The 14,169-nt window shown below is 49.9% G+C and overlaps 1 pseudogene; it reads right to left on the reverse strand.

Moving 5' to 3' along the window:
* Positions 1-14,169, reverse strand: part of LOC119923428 — a 47,487-nt pseudogene that overhangs the window by 18,721 nt on the left and 14,597 nt on the right.

Genomic DNA, 14,169 nt, shown 5'->3' on the forward strand with positions numbered 1-14,169 from the left:
ATTGATTGATTATGTGTATATCTGTAATTTACTTTAATGTCTGTCTCCCCCTCTAGACTGTAAGCTCCCTCATCATCATCATCAATCGTATTTATTGAGTGCTTACTATGTGCAGAGCACTGTACTAAGCGCTTGGGAAGTGTGGGCAGGGAATGTGTCTACTAACTCGTCCTCTCCCTAGAGTTTAGTACAATGTTCTGCACAGTAATCAATCAATCAATCGTATTTATTGAGCACTTACTGTGTGCAGAGCACTGTACTAAGCGCTTGGGAAGTACAAGTTGGCAACATATAGAGACAGTCCCTACCCAACAGTGGGCTCACAGTCTAGAAGGGGGAGAAGCGCTCAATCAATACAGTTGACTGACTGACTCCCTCTCTAGACTGCAAGCTCATTGTGGGCAGGGAACATGTCTACCGATTCAGGTATAGTGTACTCTCCCGAGAGTTTAGGACAGTGCTCAGCACTCAGTAAGTTCTCAATAAATACCATGGACTGACGGACTGACCGTAAGGTGGTTATGGGCAGGGAACGTATTGACCAACTCTGTTGTAGTGTGCTCTCCCAAGCGCTTAGCGCAGTGTTGTGCACACTGGAAGCGTTCAATGAATACGATTGATGGATGGATCGGTTGATCGATCCTTGTTGGCTTCTGGAGGAATTGGCTGAGATTGAGCCTTGCTGGCCTTTCCCGAGCCTCGGGCGCCACCTGCCAGTAGGTCCTGGTTCTACCACGTGAATCTCCACCCGGCGCTCGGGGACAAGAACTGTTGCCAGTGGCTTGATCCGACCCAAGCCTAACACCCAAGCCAGGGGTTGCCTGACAAAAGGTTATTCTGTGCAGAATCCTCCTCTCCGAGGTCGTGGGGGAGGTGTTTAAATCGTACTGTCGATCAGTCAGTCAATGGAATGTATTGAGCACTTTCTATGTGCAGCGTACTGTACTAACCACTTGGGAAAGTACAATCCAACAGATTCAGCAGACACGTTCTCTGCCCATAATGAGCTCACAGTCTAGTGTACGAGCTTACAATCTAAAATCAAAGGTGGCGTTAATAGTAACTAATATTATCTGCTCAGCTAATAATAATACTGATGGTATATGTTAAGCTCTTACTGTGTGCCAAGCACTGTTCTAAGCAGCTGCCCGGCCTAGTGGATGGAACACAGGCCTGGGAGTCAGAAGGACCTGGGTTCTAGTCCCAGCTCTGCCACTGGTCTGCTGCGGGACCTTGGGGAAGTCACTTACCTTCTCTGAGCCTCAGTTACCTCATCTGTAATTTGGACACTGTGAACCCCATGTGGGACATGTACCGTGACCAACCTGGTAGTTTGAATCTACCCCTGTGCCAGGTCCTTCCGACTCCCAGGCCTGTGCTCTATCCACTAGACTACGCTGCTTCTCTTCCTACTAGGCCACGCTGCTACTGATAGAGAGATTTTACTGGTGCTCAAGGAGCCCAGCTAAAAAGAGCAGTATGCACGAGTGGGACTATAGAGATCTCATCTCATGTGACCTTGGGGCATTTTTTGCCCATAGAGAGGCGGGTTGTTCTCTCTCCTCCTTCTTGGCCAACCAATCTTCCCCAAGTCGCTGCCCAAATACAGTTACCCACTTTCCGATTGCTGCCTGCTAAGCTGACCTGTCTCCCAGCCGTCCGATGCCCTCCTCTCAAAAACCTCCATGTTGCTGTGACCCATGCAGCCCCTCACTCCATCATGGGCACCCCCGCCCTTCATCCTCACCCTGTCCCCTGCCCTTTCCTGCCTCCTCCTCATCTCATGTCATCCCCATTTGATAGGTGAGGAAACCGAGGCAGAGAAATGTAGTGACTTGCCCAAGGTCACACAGCAGGCAAGTGGGTAGCTCACAGGCCTGGGAGTCAGAAGAACCTGTGTTCTGATCCCAGCTCGGCCACTTGTTGGCTGTTTTACCTTGGGCAAGTCACTTCACTACTCTGGGCCTCAGTTCCCTCATCTGTAAAATGGGGATTAAGATCAGGAGCCCCAAGTGGGACAGGGACCATGTCCAACTTGATTTGCCTGTATCCACCCAGTGCTCAGTGCGGTGCCTGGCCCATTGTAAGTGCTTAGCCAATAGCACCATCATCATTATTATTGAGAGGCAGCGTGGCTCAGTGGAAAGAACCCGGGCTTTGGAGTCAGAGGTCATGGGTTGAATCCTGGCTCCCCCAATTGCCAGCTGTGTGACTTTGGGCAAGTCACTTAACTTCTCTGTGCCTCAGTTCCCTCATCTGTACAATGGGGATGAAGACTGTGAGCCCCCCGTGGGACAATCTGATGACCGTGTCACCTCCCCAGCGCTTAGATCAGTGCATTGCACATAGTAAGCGCTTAATAAATGCTATCATTATTATTATTATTGTTATGGGGATCAAGACTGTGAGCCCCATGTGGGATGGAGACCATGTCCAACCTTCGAAGGTGAGAAGGAGATAATAATAGTAATGATGGCATTTATTTAGCGCTTACTATGTGCTAACTGGGCAAGGGCGGAGCACTTCTGACCACTCGATTTTCCTGGGAGACGGGGTCAGTGGAAATAGATGAGGTCCCCTTGGGGGAGGGCAGCAGGGCAGGCAGCGTCGTCTGGAGGGTGCCAAGCCTTGGTGATAATACTAATGATGACTGTGGTATTTGTTCGGTGCTTACCATATGCCAGACACTGTACTAAGCACTGGGGTAGGTGCAAGCTACCTGGGGGTTGGACACAGTCCCTGTCCCACATGTGACTCACAGTCCCAATTCCCATTTTACAGATGAGGTCACTGAGGCCCAGATAAGTGAAGTGACTTGCCCAAGGTCACCCAGCAGGCAAGTGGAACCCAGGTCCTTCTGATTCCCAGGCCTGGGCTCTAGCCCCTAGGCTATGCTGCTTCCCAGTGTGACCCGGTGGATAGAGCACGGGCCTGGGTTCTAATCACACTTTCACCATTGCCTGCTGTTTGACCTTGTTTCCGCAACTGCGAAATAATAATAATAATAATAATAATAACCGCAATAATTGTGGCATTTGTGAAGTGCCTACTATGTGCCAGGCCCTGTACCTAAGCGCTGGAGCAGATGTCCCTGTATCTGCTTCAGCCAAATAGGGTTGGACACAGTCCGTGTCCCTCTCGTGGGGCTCATGATAAATAATAATAATGATGGCATTTATTAAGCGCTTACTATGTGCAAAGCACTGTTCTAAGCGCTGGGGAGGTTACAAGGTGATCAGGTAGTCCCACGCAGGGCTCACAGTCTTAATCCCCATTTTACAGATGAGGGAACTGAGGCACAGAGAAGTTAAGTGACTTGCCCAAAGTCACACAGCTGTGACTTTGTGTGGGACTGAGACTGTAGCTGGACTGATTAACTTGTATCTCCCCCAGGGCTTAGAACAGTGCTTGATACATTTCCCCCTTCTAGACTGTGAGCCCGTTGTTGGGTTGCGACCGTCCCTATATGTTGCTGACTTGTACTTCCCAAGCACTTAGTACAGTGCTCTGCACACAATAAGTGCTCATTAAATATGGTTGAATGAACGAATGAATGGAAACAGCACGGGCTTGGGAGTCAGAGGTCATGGGTTCTCATCCTGGCTCCGCCACTTGTCAGCTGTGTGACTTTAGGCAAGTCACTTAACTTATCTGGGCCTGTTACCTCATCTGTAAAATGGGGGTGAAGACTGTGAGCCCCATATGGGACAACCTGATTACCCTGTATCCCCCCACCCCCAGTGCTTAGAAAAGTGCTTGGCACATGGTACGCGCTTAACAAATACTGTTCTTCTTACTATTATTATGACCTCATATCTACCACAATGCTTAGAACAGTGCTTGGCACATAGTAAGTGCTTAACAAGCACCATAATTAAAGCCACATTAATTAATTAATAGGGAAGAAGAAAAGGTATTTAATCACCATTTTACAGAGGAAGAAACTAAGGCAATGAGAAGAGTTGTCCAAAGTCACATCTTCAACCGCTCACTCTCCACTGGTTACTTCCCCTCTGCCTTCAAACATGCCCATGTCTCTCCCATCCTAAAAAAACCCTCTCTTGACCCCACCTCACCTTCTAGTTATCGCCCCATATCCCTCCTACCATTCCTTTCCAAACTCCTTGAACGAGTTGTCTGCACGCACTGCCTAGAATTCCTCAACAACAACTCTCTCCTCGACCCCCTCCAGTCTGGCTTCCGTCCCCTACATTCCACGGAAACTGCCCACTCAAAGGTCACCAATGACCTCCTGCTTAACAAATCCAATGGCTCATACTCTGTCCTAATCCTCCTCGACCTCTCAGCTGCCTTCGACACTGTGGACCACCCCCCTCTCCTCAACACACTATCCGACCTTGGCTTCACTGACTCCGTCCTCTCCTGGTTCTCCTCTTATCTCTCCGGTCGTTCTTTCTCAGTCCCTTTTGCAGGCTCCTCCTCCCCCTCCCATCCTCTTACTGTGGGAGTTCCCCAAGGTTCAGTGCTTGGTCCCCTTCTGTTCTCGACCTACACGCACTCCCTTGGTGACCTCATTTGCTCCCACGGCTTCAACTATCATCTCTACGCTGATGACACCCAGATCTACATCTCTGCCCCTGCTCTCTCCCCCTCTCTCCAGGCTCGCATCTCCTCCTGCCTTCAGGACATCTCCGTCTGGATGTCTGCCCGCCACCTAAAGCTCAACATTTCGAAGACTGAACTCCTTATCTTCCCTCCCAAACCTTGCCCTCTCCCTGACTTTCCCATCTCTGTTGACGGCACTACCATCCTTCCCGTCTCACAAGCCCGCAAACCTGGTGTCATCCTCGACTCCGCTCTCTCATTCACCCCTCACATCCAAGCCGTCACCAAAACCTGCCGGTCTCAGCTCCGCAACATTGCCAAGATCCGCCCTTTCCTCTCCATCCAAACCGCTACCCTACTCGTTCAAGCTCTCATCCTATCCCGTCTGGACTACTGCATCAGCCTTCTCTCTGATCTCCCATCCTCGTGTCTCTCCCCACTTCGATCCATACTTCATGCTGCTGCCCGGATTATCTTTGTCCAGAAACACTCTGGGCATATTACTCCCCTCCTCAAAAATCTCCAGTGGCTACCAATCAATCTGCACATCAGGCAGAAACTCCTCACCCTGGGCTACAAGGCTGTCCATCACCTCGCCCCCTCCTACCTCACCTCCCTTCTCTCCTTCTACAGCCCAGCCCGCACCCTCCGCTCCTCTGCTGCTAATCTCCTCACCGTACCTCGTCCTCGCCTGTCCCACCATCGACCCCCGGCCCACGTCATCCCCCGGGCCTGGAATGCCCTCCCTCTGCCCATCTGCCAAGCTCGCTCTCTCCCTCCCTTCAAGGCCCTACTGAGAGCTCACCCCCTCCAGGAGGCCTTCCCAGACTGAGCCCCTTCCTTCCTCTCCCCCTCGTCCCCCTCTCCATCCCCCCATCTTACCTCCTTCCCTTCCCCACAGCACCTGTATATATGTATATATGTTTGTACATATTTATTACTCTATTTATTTATTTTACTTGTACATATCTATTCTATTTATTTTATTTTGTTAGTATGTTTGGTTTTGTTCTCTGTCTCCCCTTTTTGGACTGTGAGCCCACTGTTGGGTGGGACTGTCTCTATATGTTGCCAACTTGTACTTCCCAATCGCTTAGTACAGTGCTCTGCACACAGTAAGCGCTCAATAAATACGATTGATGATGAAAGTCACACAGAACAGGCCAGTGACTGGGATTAGAGGTCCAGCATGCTGGGGAAGCAGCATGACATAGTGGATAGAGCAACGGGCCTAGGAGTCGGAAGGTCATGGATTTTTATCCCAGCTCTACCGCTTGTCTGCCGTGTGACCCTGGGCAAGTCACTTCACATTTCTGTGCCTCACCTCATCTGTAAAATGGGGATTGAGACTGGGAGCCCCACACGGGACGGTGACTGTGTCCAACTGGGTTTGCTTGTATCCATCCCAGCAGTTAGTTCTGTGCCTGGCACGTAGTAAGCGCTTAACACATTCCATCATCATCATCATTCATTCATTCATTCAATCGTATTTATTGAGCGCTTACTGTGTGCAGAGCACTGTACTAAGCGCTTGGGAAGTACAAGTTAGCAACATATAGAGATGGTCCCTACCCAACAGCGGGCTCACAGTCTAGAAGGGGGAAACAGACAACAAAACAAAACATATAAACCAAATAAAATAGAATAAATAAATAGTGTAATAAATATGTACAAATATATATACATATATACAGGTGCTGTGGGGAGGGGAAGGAGGTAAGGCGGGGGGGGACGGGGAGGGGGAGTAGGGGAAAGAGGAAGGAGGGGGTTCAGTCTGGGAAGGCCTCCCGGAGGAGGTGAGCGCTCAGTAGGGCTTTGAAGGGAGGAAGAGAGCTAGCTTGGCGGATGTGCGGAGGGAGGGCATTCCAGGCCAGGGGGAGGATGTGGGCCGGGGATCGACGGCAGGACGGGGGAGAACGAGGCACGGTAAGGAGATTAGCGGCAGAGGAGCGGAGGGTGTGGGCTGGGCTTGTACAGGGCCTGCCAGTCGCTGGCCTTGGTGTGAGACAGTGTCATCCGTCTGAGGATCAGGGGCACGTTCTTGATGTTCCCCAGTAGGCCGTGGAGCGCCTGGGCCATCTCCAGTTTCCGGGGCTGCAGAAAGAACTGGATGCCATCCAGCTGGGTGTTCAGCTCACTCAGGTCCCGGGTCAGGCGCATCGGCCACAGCCTGAGTTGTTTTTTTCCCCACTTACAGCAGCACCTGTTCAGGAGTCCAAACACACTGAGTCCCTCCTTCAGGCCTGGGGCCAGCTTGTATACCGATGAATGGGCCTCACTCTTGAGTATCTGCAGCACGTAGTTGGTGTCCCAATCCACACTCACTAGATTTGTCAGGACAAACTTCTTGAAGCCGAGGATGGGGACGACCCCACTGCTTTCTTCCAGCTCCACCCCTATTCTCTTCTGGTCCAGGAACTTTAGCAATCCCCCGAGAGCACGGACTGTCACGGGACAGTCGAATGGCATGATGGATGCGAGGAAAAGAATCTTCTCTGTGGGGCTCATGGGCTCCGTGATGAAGGAGAAGGAGCCAGAGAGCAGGCGCTGCTTGCTGATCCAGGCGGAAATCCACGCTGGGAAACAGGACTACTTCAGGTCTTCCCATCACTTTGTTGTTGCCAGAACCTGGGGAGGCCAATCCTTCCAGAAACCGAGTCATGTTCTCATCCCCTTTCATGCAGGTCACGATGGACCAAGGCCCGATCTCATCCACGACTCACTGGAGGGGTTGGAGATTTTCATGGTCTGGGGCATCTGGCATAAAGTAGATGATGGGGTCACCCGTGTCGTAGCAGGCGATGTCCAGGTGTCCCACGTGCCACACCACGCTCAGGTGTGTCTCTGCTCTCTCCTCCTCTTCCTCTTGCCCAAAATGCCCCTGCATGGATGGTGAGATCTGGGGGTCGGTGGGGATCATCCCAGCCACCTGCCCCCGAGGGCTTTTGGATGCCATGCCGAGGGAAGTCTTGTTGTCAGAGACCCTGCCCGCTCCATTTCTGTCATTTGGGTGAAGTGAGGGAGACTCTGAGGAGAAAAGAAGTCTAGAGGTGGCAGCAGTTTCTCTCTTTTTGATGATACGAGTTTTTAACTTGTATTTATAAGCACTGTATCAGGCACTGTCCTTCACGCTAGTGTAGATCAGGTTGGATACAAGTCCATGTGTTGAATCCCCATTTTACAGATGAGGGAACTGAGGCCCAGAGAAGGGAAATCACACAGGAGGTAAGTGCCAGAGCCAGAATTAGAGCCCATTCATTCATTCATTCAATCGTATTTATTGAGCGCTTATGGTGTGCAGAGCACTGTACTAAGTGCCTGGGAAGTACAAGTTGGCAACATATAGAGACGGTCCCTCCCCAACAGTGGACTCACAGTCTAGAAGGGGGAGACAGAGAACAAAACAAAGCATATTAACAGCATAAAATAAATAGAATAAATATGTACAAATAAAATAAATAGAGTAATAAATACGTGCAAACATATATATATATATATATATATACACACAGGTGCTTCTGACTCCCAGGCCTGTGCTCTATTGTTCTATTGTCCTTTCCCAAACACTTACTAGAGGGCTCTGCTCAGAGTAAGCGCTCAATAAGTACCATCGATTAATGGTTGATCCCAACAGGGGTGGCCATGCCACCAGAGGGTGACAAGTCACATAGGGTGGCGTGTGGCCATCTGTGTAGCCAGCACCTGGCATTCTGAGGAGCGGAGGGAGGGGTAGAATCAGCATGGCCCTAGTGGACAGAGCCCGGGCCTGGGAGTCAGAAGGACCGGGGTTCTAATCCCACCTCCGCCGCATGTCAGTTCTGTGACCGTTCATTTATTCATTCATTCATTCAATCGTATTTATTGAGGGCTTACTGTGTGCAAAGCACTGTACTAAGCACTTGGAAAGTACAATTTGTCAACAGAGACAATCCCAATCCCTACCCAACAATGGGTTCACAGTCTAGAAGGGTGGAGACAACAAAACAAAACAAGTAGACAGGCATCAATAGCATCAATATAAATAAATAGAATTATAGATAGATACTCATCATGAATAAAATGAATTGGGCAAGTCACTTTGCTTCTCTGGGCCTCAGTTAGGGTGCTCAGCTAGGTCTAATTCCCATTGCTTAGTTCAGTGTTTAGCCCAAGGTAAGAACTTAAAGTTCCACAATCATCATCTTGTATATAGGACTGAGTTCCATGTTTGTACACATGTGGGAGCAACTAGATGAAGAAGGAATTCCTTCTCTCTGGAAGGAAAGAATCTACATTTACATTTTGCTGTTTCACCTATTGTTTAACAGCGGGCAGCAGGGGCAAGGTGCTTTCGGAATATCGTGAAAGCGGCAGAAACCGTTCCCTGGGGAAGTAACTGGGGTGAGCAGTCAAGCAGGGTAAGACCAAACGCGGGATCCGGAAGGGCTGGGATTCAAACGTACCTGTTTTGAAAGCCCAGAGCTACTGGGGGCACCAGAGTGGGAAAGTATTGTAGGTAATCATCATCATCATCATCATCATCATCTTTGTGGTGTTTGTTAAGCACATACTAGGATAACAATAATGCTGGTACTTGTTAAGCGCTCACAGTCTTCGTCCCCATTTTACAGATGAGCTAATTGAGGCACAGAGAATTTACGTCACTTGCCCAAAGTCAGACAGCTGACAAGGGGCGGAGCCAGGATTAGAACCCACGACCTCTGACTCCCAAGCCCGTGTTCTTTCCACTAAGCCATGTTACTTCTCAGTACAGTGTGGCAGGCACTGTATTAAAAGCATTGGGATAGATAGAAGCAAATTGGGATGGACACAGTCCCTGTCCCACATGAGGTTCACTGTCTTAATACCCATTTTACTTGAGGTGACTGTGGCACGGAGAAGGTAGGTGACTTACCCGAAGTCAAGCGGCAGAAAAGTACTGGAGCTGGGATAAGAACCCGGGTCCTGCTGACTCCCAGGCCCATGCTCTATCTAATAATAATAATTTTGATATTTGTGAAGTGCTTACTTGATACTACTATACTAAGTGCTTAGGTAGATACAAGATAATAATGATAATAATAGCGATGATGGCATTTGTCAAGCACTTACTATAAAGGCTACAAGATGGGTTTGAGCCCAAGGGGTAAGTAAGCATGGGGAAGTCAGGGTCATGGTCCTCCCTGGCTTCTCCTGGTAATAAACCACCTGAGCTGCAGGTAGCAGGGAATCGGAGCAGCAAAAGGAACTTCTGCCACAACTCCCCCTTCCTGACCCCCCCCACCCAAAAAAACCCCACAACCGATAAAAGGGGGAAAGAACTGTCCCCTCTGGGGCCGCAGAACAAAGAAAAGAAATATCTAAGACCTGCACCGAGACACCTTATTGGGGCTGAGGCCAAAGCACCTAAGACTTTACCAGGATGGTGTGCTGCGGGCGGCCGGACTCCTTGAAACTCCTCTGATGTGAGACTATCTTCAGGAAATTTGGGGAAGCCAGTAGGATTGGTAGCTCTCTTTGGTCATAATTGTGTGTGGGTGTGTGAGTGTGTCCACATCTACCCCCGTTTTAATTAGACTAAGCATGGGCTAAAGTGTGCCGCTGTTTATGGTGGTAATAATAATAATAATAATGATGGCATTTGTTAAGTGCTTACTATGTGGGGTGGGTACAAACACGGTGAGACTGGCAGGTTTTGGTGACGGACAGGATGTGAGGAGTGAACGAGAGAGCGGAGTCGAGGATGACGCCAAGGTTGCGGGCTTGTGAGACGGGAAGGTTGGTAGTGCCGTCTACAATGATGGGAAAGTCAGGGAGAGGGCAGGGTTTGGGAGGGAAGATAAGGAGTTCAGTCTTGGACATATTGAGTTTTAGATGGCGGGCAGACATCCAGATGGAGATGTCCTGAAGGCAGGAAGAGACCCGAGCCTGAAGGGAGGGAGAGAGAGCAGGCGCAGAGATGTAGATTTGGGTGTCATCAGCGTAGCGAGGATAGTTGAAGCCATGAATTCACCAAGGGAGGGAGTGTAGATAGAGAACAACCATGGGGTGGTAGAGAGAAGCAGCCTCCCAGAACAAGCCTCCCGCTGTACTATGCCGTACTACACTGTCACCAGGCACAGTCTCTCTGAACAAGCCTGGTGTCACCAGAGTTAATAGAGAGGCACGGACTCCCAGAATAACGATTGGGTGCCACCAGGGGGCAGGCTGCTGCTCTCAGAACAGAGGCTGGTTCTGGTTCCAGTGGCCAGAGGAATCTTCTCCAAAGCTGCTGTTCAGTACTTCTCCTTGGCCTCTTACACTGTGGGCACATTCAACTCCCAGATTGACCCCATTACTGAGTGGAAGTATGTGTGTGTGTGTGTTTGTGAATAATAGTGGGGAGGAAGAGTGTTGAGGTGGTTGCCACTCATAGCAGAACAGGGGCTGGGGCTCTGTGCAGAAAGCTGATTTGATTGGGACTGAGAAGCCCCAGGGCCCTTAATTCGACAAATAGGTCAAGCTTCCCTGTGACTATAGCAAAAACTCCTCACCATTCACTTTAAACCACTTAACCACCTTGCTCCCTCCTACCTCACCTTACTTTTCTCCTACTGTAACCCAGTCCACACGTTTGGCTCCTCTGGTGCTCACCTTCTCACTGTACCTCGATCGCATCTATCTCACCGCCGACCTATCCCTCACATCCTACCTCCGGCTTCCTTGAAACTCCTCTGACATGGGACTATCTTCAAAAACCTCGGGGAAGCCAGTCAGATTGGTAGCTATTTTTTTGCCATAATTGTGAATGTGTGAGTGTCTGTAGGCATCTGTCCCCCTTTCAATTAGGCCAAGCGTGGGATACACTGTTCTGCTGCATATTGTGGTGGCTCGGTTTCACTTCTGAACTTGTTTCTGAGCGCCTCAAACTGAAGGGGAGAGGATTCCCCTTTGACAGGGTCCTAACTTGAGCACTTGAATTGAAAGGGGAGACAATCCCCAGAGAAGGGCTCATACATTAAGGGCCTGAAACTAAAGGGGGAGACAATGAGACAAGCGTCATCAAAACCCGATCTCATGAACCTTCCCAGATGATGAGGAATCTGGCCAGAGTGAGGACATTTGGGCCGGGTTGGGTCCTACCTGGAAGTTCAGGCCAGATCACGGAAGACCAGGTGGTTAGACCCTTCCTCGGCTGGCCACACTGAGGTCGACTCACACGGATTCCCCAAACATTGGCAGACTGCTCTTCAAGCACTGTGAAATTTCCAGCGATCCCCAAAAAACCTGTGGAAAGAACACGGGTTGTGGAGTCAGAGGGCCTGGGTTCTCATTCCGGTTCCGCCACTCGCTTGCTGTGTGACCTTGGGTAATGGCTTGACTTCTCTGGACCTCAGTTTCTTAAATAGCAAAACGGGGATTCGTTAACTGGTCTCCCTCTTACTTAGACCGTGAGACCCATGAGGGACAGGGATTGTGTCCGACCTAATTGACCTGTGCCAACCCAGTGCTTAGAATAATGTTTAACACATACTAAGTGATTAACAAATACCAGAAAAAAAAGAGTATTCCAGGACTGTGGCCACTTCCCTTGCTCCTTGCTCCAGATCGAAAGCCCATGGGAGTCTTAGGGTGACCAAAATTGTATCTCTCCTCCTCTGCCTGCAGTAATGGTTGTGCCCTCAAGCCACTGGCAGTCCCTGGTTCCCTGGTGGCGGTGAGGGGAGAGGGCATTTTTCTGAGTGTGGAGGAGGTGTGGGGGAGCGGTGGGAATGAACTGGGTGCAGCTGATCCTCTCACTTCCATTCAAGGAGTGCTTGGAGAGAGTTGGAGGAGTCAGCATGGCCTAGCAGTTAGAGCCTAGGCCTGGGAGTCGGAAAGAGCTGGATTCTAATACCAACTCTTAGGGGAAATTGGGTAAGTCACTTCCCTTTTTTAAATGGTATCTGTTAAAGCACTTATGTGCCAGGCACTGTAATAATAATAATAATAAATAATAATAATAATAGTATTTGTTAAGAGCTTATGCTGGGGTAGATGCACTGTTGTCAGGTTGGACACAGTTCCTTGTCCCACCTGGGGCACTCAGTCTTCACCCCCATTTTCCAGATGAGGGAACTGAAGCCAAGAGAAGTGAAGTGACTCGCCCAAGCTCACACAGCAGACAAGTGGCAAATTTGGGATTGGAACCCCCATCGCTGTTAACGGCACTACCGTCCTTCGCGTCTCACAAGCCCGCAACCTTGGTGTCATCCTCGACTCCGCTCTCTCGTTCACCCCTCACATCCAAGCTGTCACCAAAACCTGCCGGTCTCACCTCTGCAACGTTGTCAAGATCCGCCCTTTCCTCTCCATCCAAACCGCTACCCTGCTCGTTCAAGCTCTCATCCTATCCCATCTGGATTACTGTATCAGCCTCCTCTCCGATCTCCCATTCTCCTGTCTCTCCCCACTTCAATCCATACTTCACACCGCTGCCCAGATTGTCTTTGTCCAGAAACGCTCTGGGCATATTACTCCCCTCTTCAAAAATCTCCAGTGGCTACCAATCAACCTACGCATCAGGGAGAAACTCCTCACCCTCGGCTTCAAGGCTCTCCATCACCTCGCCCCCTCCTACCTCACCTCCCTTCTCTCCTTCTACAGCCCAGCCCGCACCCTCCGCTCCTCTGCCACTAATCTCCTCACCGTGCCTCGTTCTCGCTGGTCCCACCGTCGACCCCTGGCCCACGCCATCCCCCTGGATTGGAATGCCCTCCCTCCGCACATCCGCCAAGCTAGCTCTCTTCCTCCCTTCAAGGCCCTACTGAGAGCTCACCTCCTCCAGGAGGCCTTCCCAGACTGAGCCCCCTCCTTCCTCTCCCCCTCCTCCCCCTCTCCATCCCCCCGCCTTGCCTCCTTCCCTTCCCCACAGCACCTGTATATATGTTTGTACATATTTATTACTCTATTTATTTTACCTGTACGTATTTATTCTACTTATTTTATTTTGTTAATATGTTTTGTTTTGTTCTCTGTCTCCCCCTTCTAAACTGTGAGCCCACTGTTGGGTAGGGACCATCTCTATATGTTGCCAACTTGTTCTTCCCAAGTGCTTAGTACAGTGCTCTGCACAAAGTAAGCACTCAATAAATACGAATGAATGAATGAATGAATGAACCCAGGCCCTTCTGATGCCGAGGCTCATGCTAGGCCAACCTGCCTCAGTCCCCTTATCTAGTAATGTAATGTGCTTGACTCAGATCAAGCTTGGCTTCTCAATTTGAGTAAATCATGAAACCAAGATATTTGAGTCAATCAAATAGCCAAGTTACTTGAGTCAATCAAATGGCCAAGTTATTTGAGTCAATCAAATGATTGGGCTTGGCTTTGAGTAAATCAAGTCACCAGGTAGTATGACTTAATCAAACTACTGGGCTTGACTGGCTTGAATCAATTAACCAAGCCTGGAGTCAATCGACCCATCAGCCACACCCGGTGTGGTGAAGCCAGTCTAGGCAGAGGGAAAGGTCAGAGAGAAGGGTGGACCAAAGCATGACCTTGACCACTGTGCTTCCACAGCTCACAGTTTTAATCCCCAGTTTATGGATGAGGTCCCTGAGACCCAGAGATTTGAAGTGAGTTGCCTAAGGTCATCCAGCAGAC

Source organism: Tachyglossus aculeatus, unplaced genomic scaffold (assembly GCF_015852505.1).
Source record: "Tachyglossus aculeatus isolate mTacAcu1 unplaced genomic scaffold, mTacAcu1.pri scaffold_198_arrow_ctg1, whole genome shotgun sequence".
NCBI classification, from domain to species: Eukaryota; Metazoa; Chordata; class Mammalia; order Monotremata; family Tachyglossidae; genus Tachyglossus; species Tachyglossus aculeatus.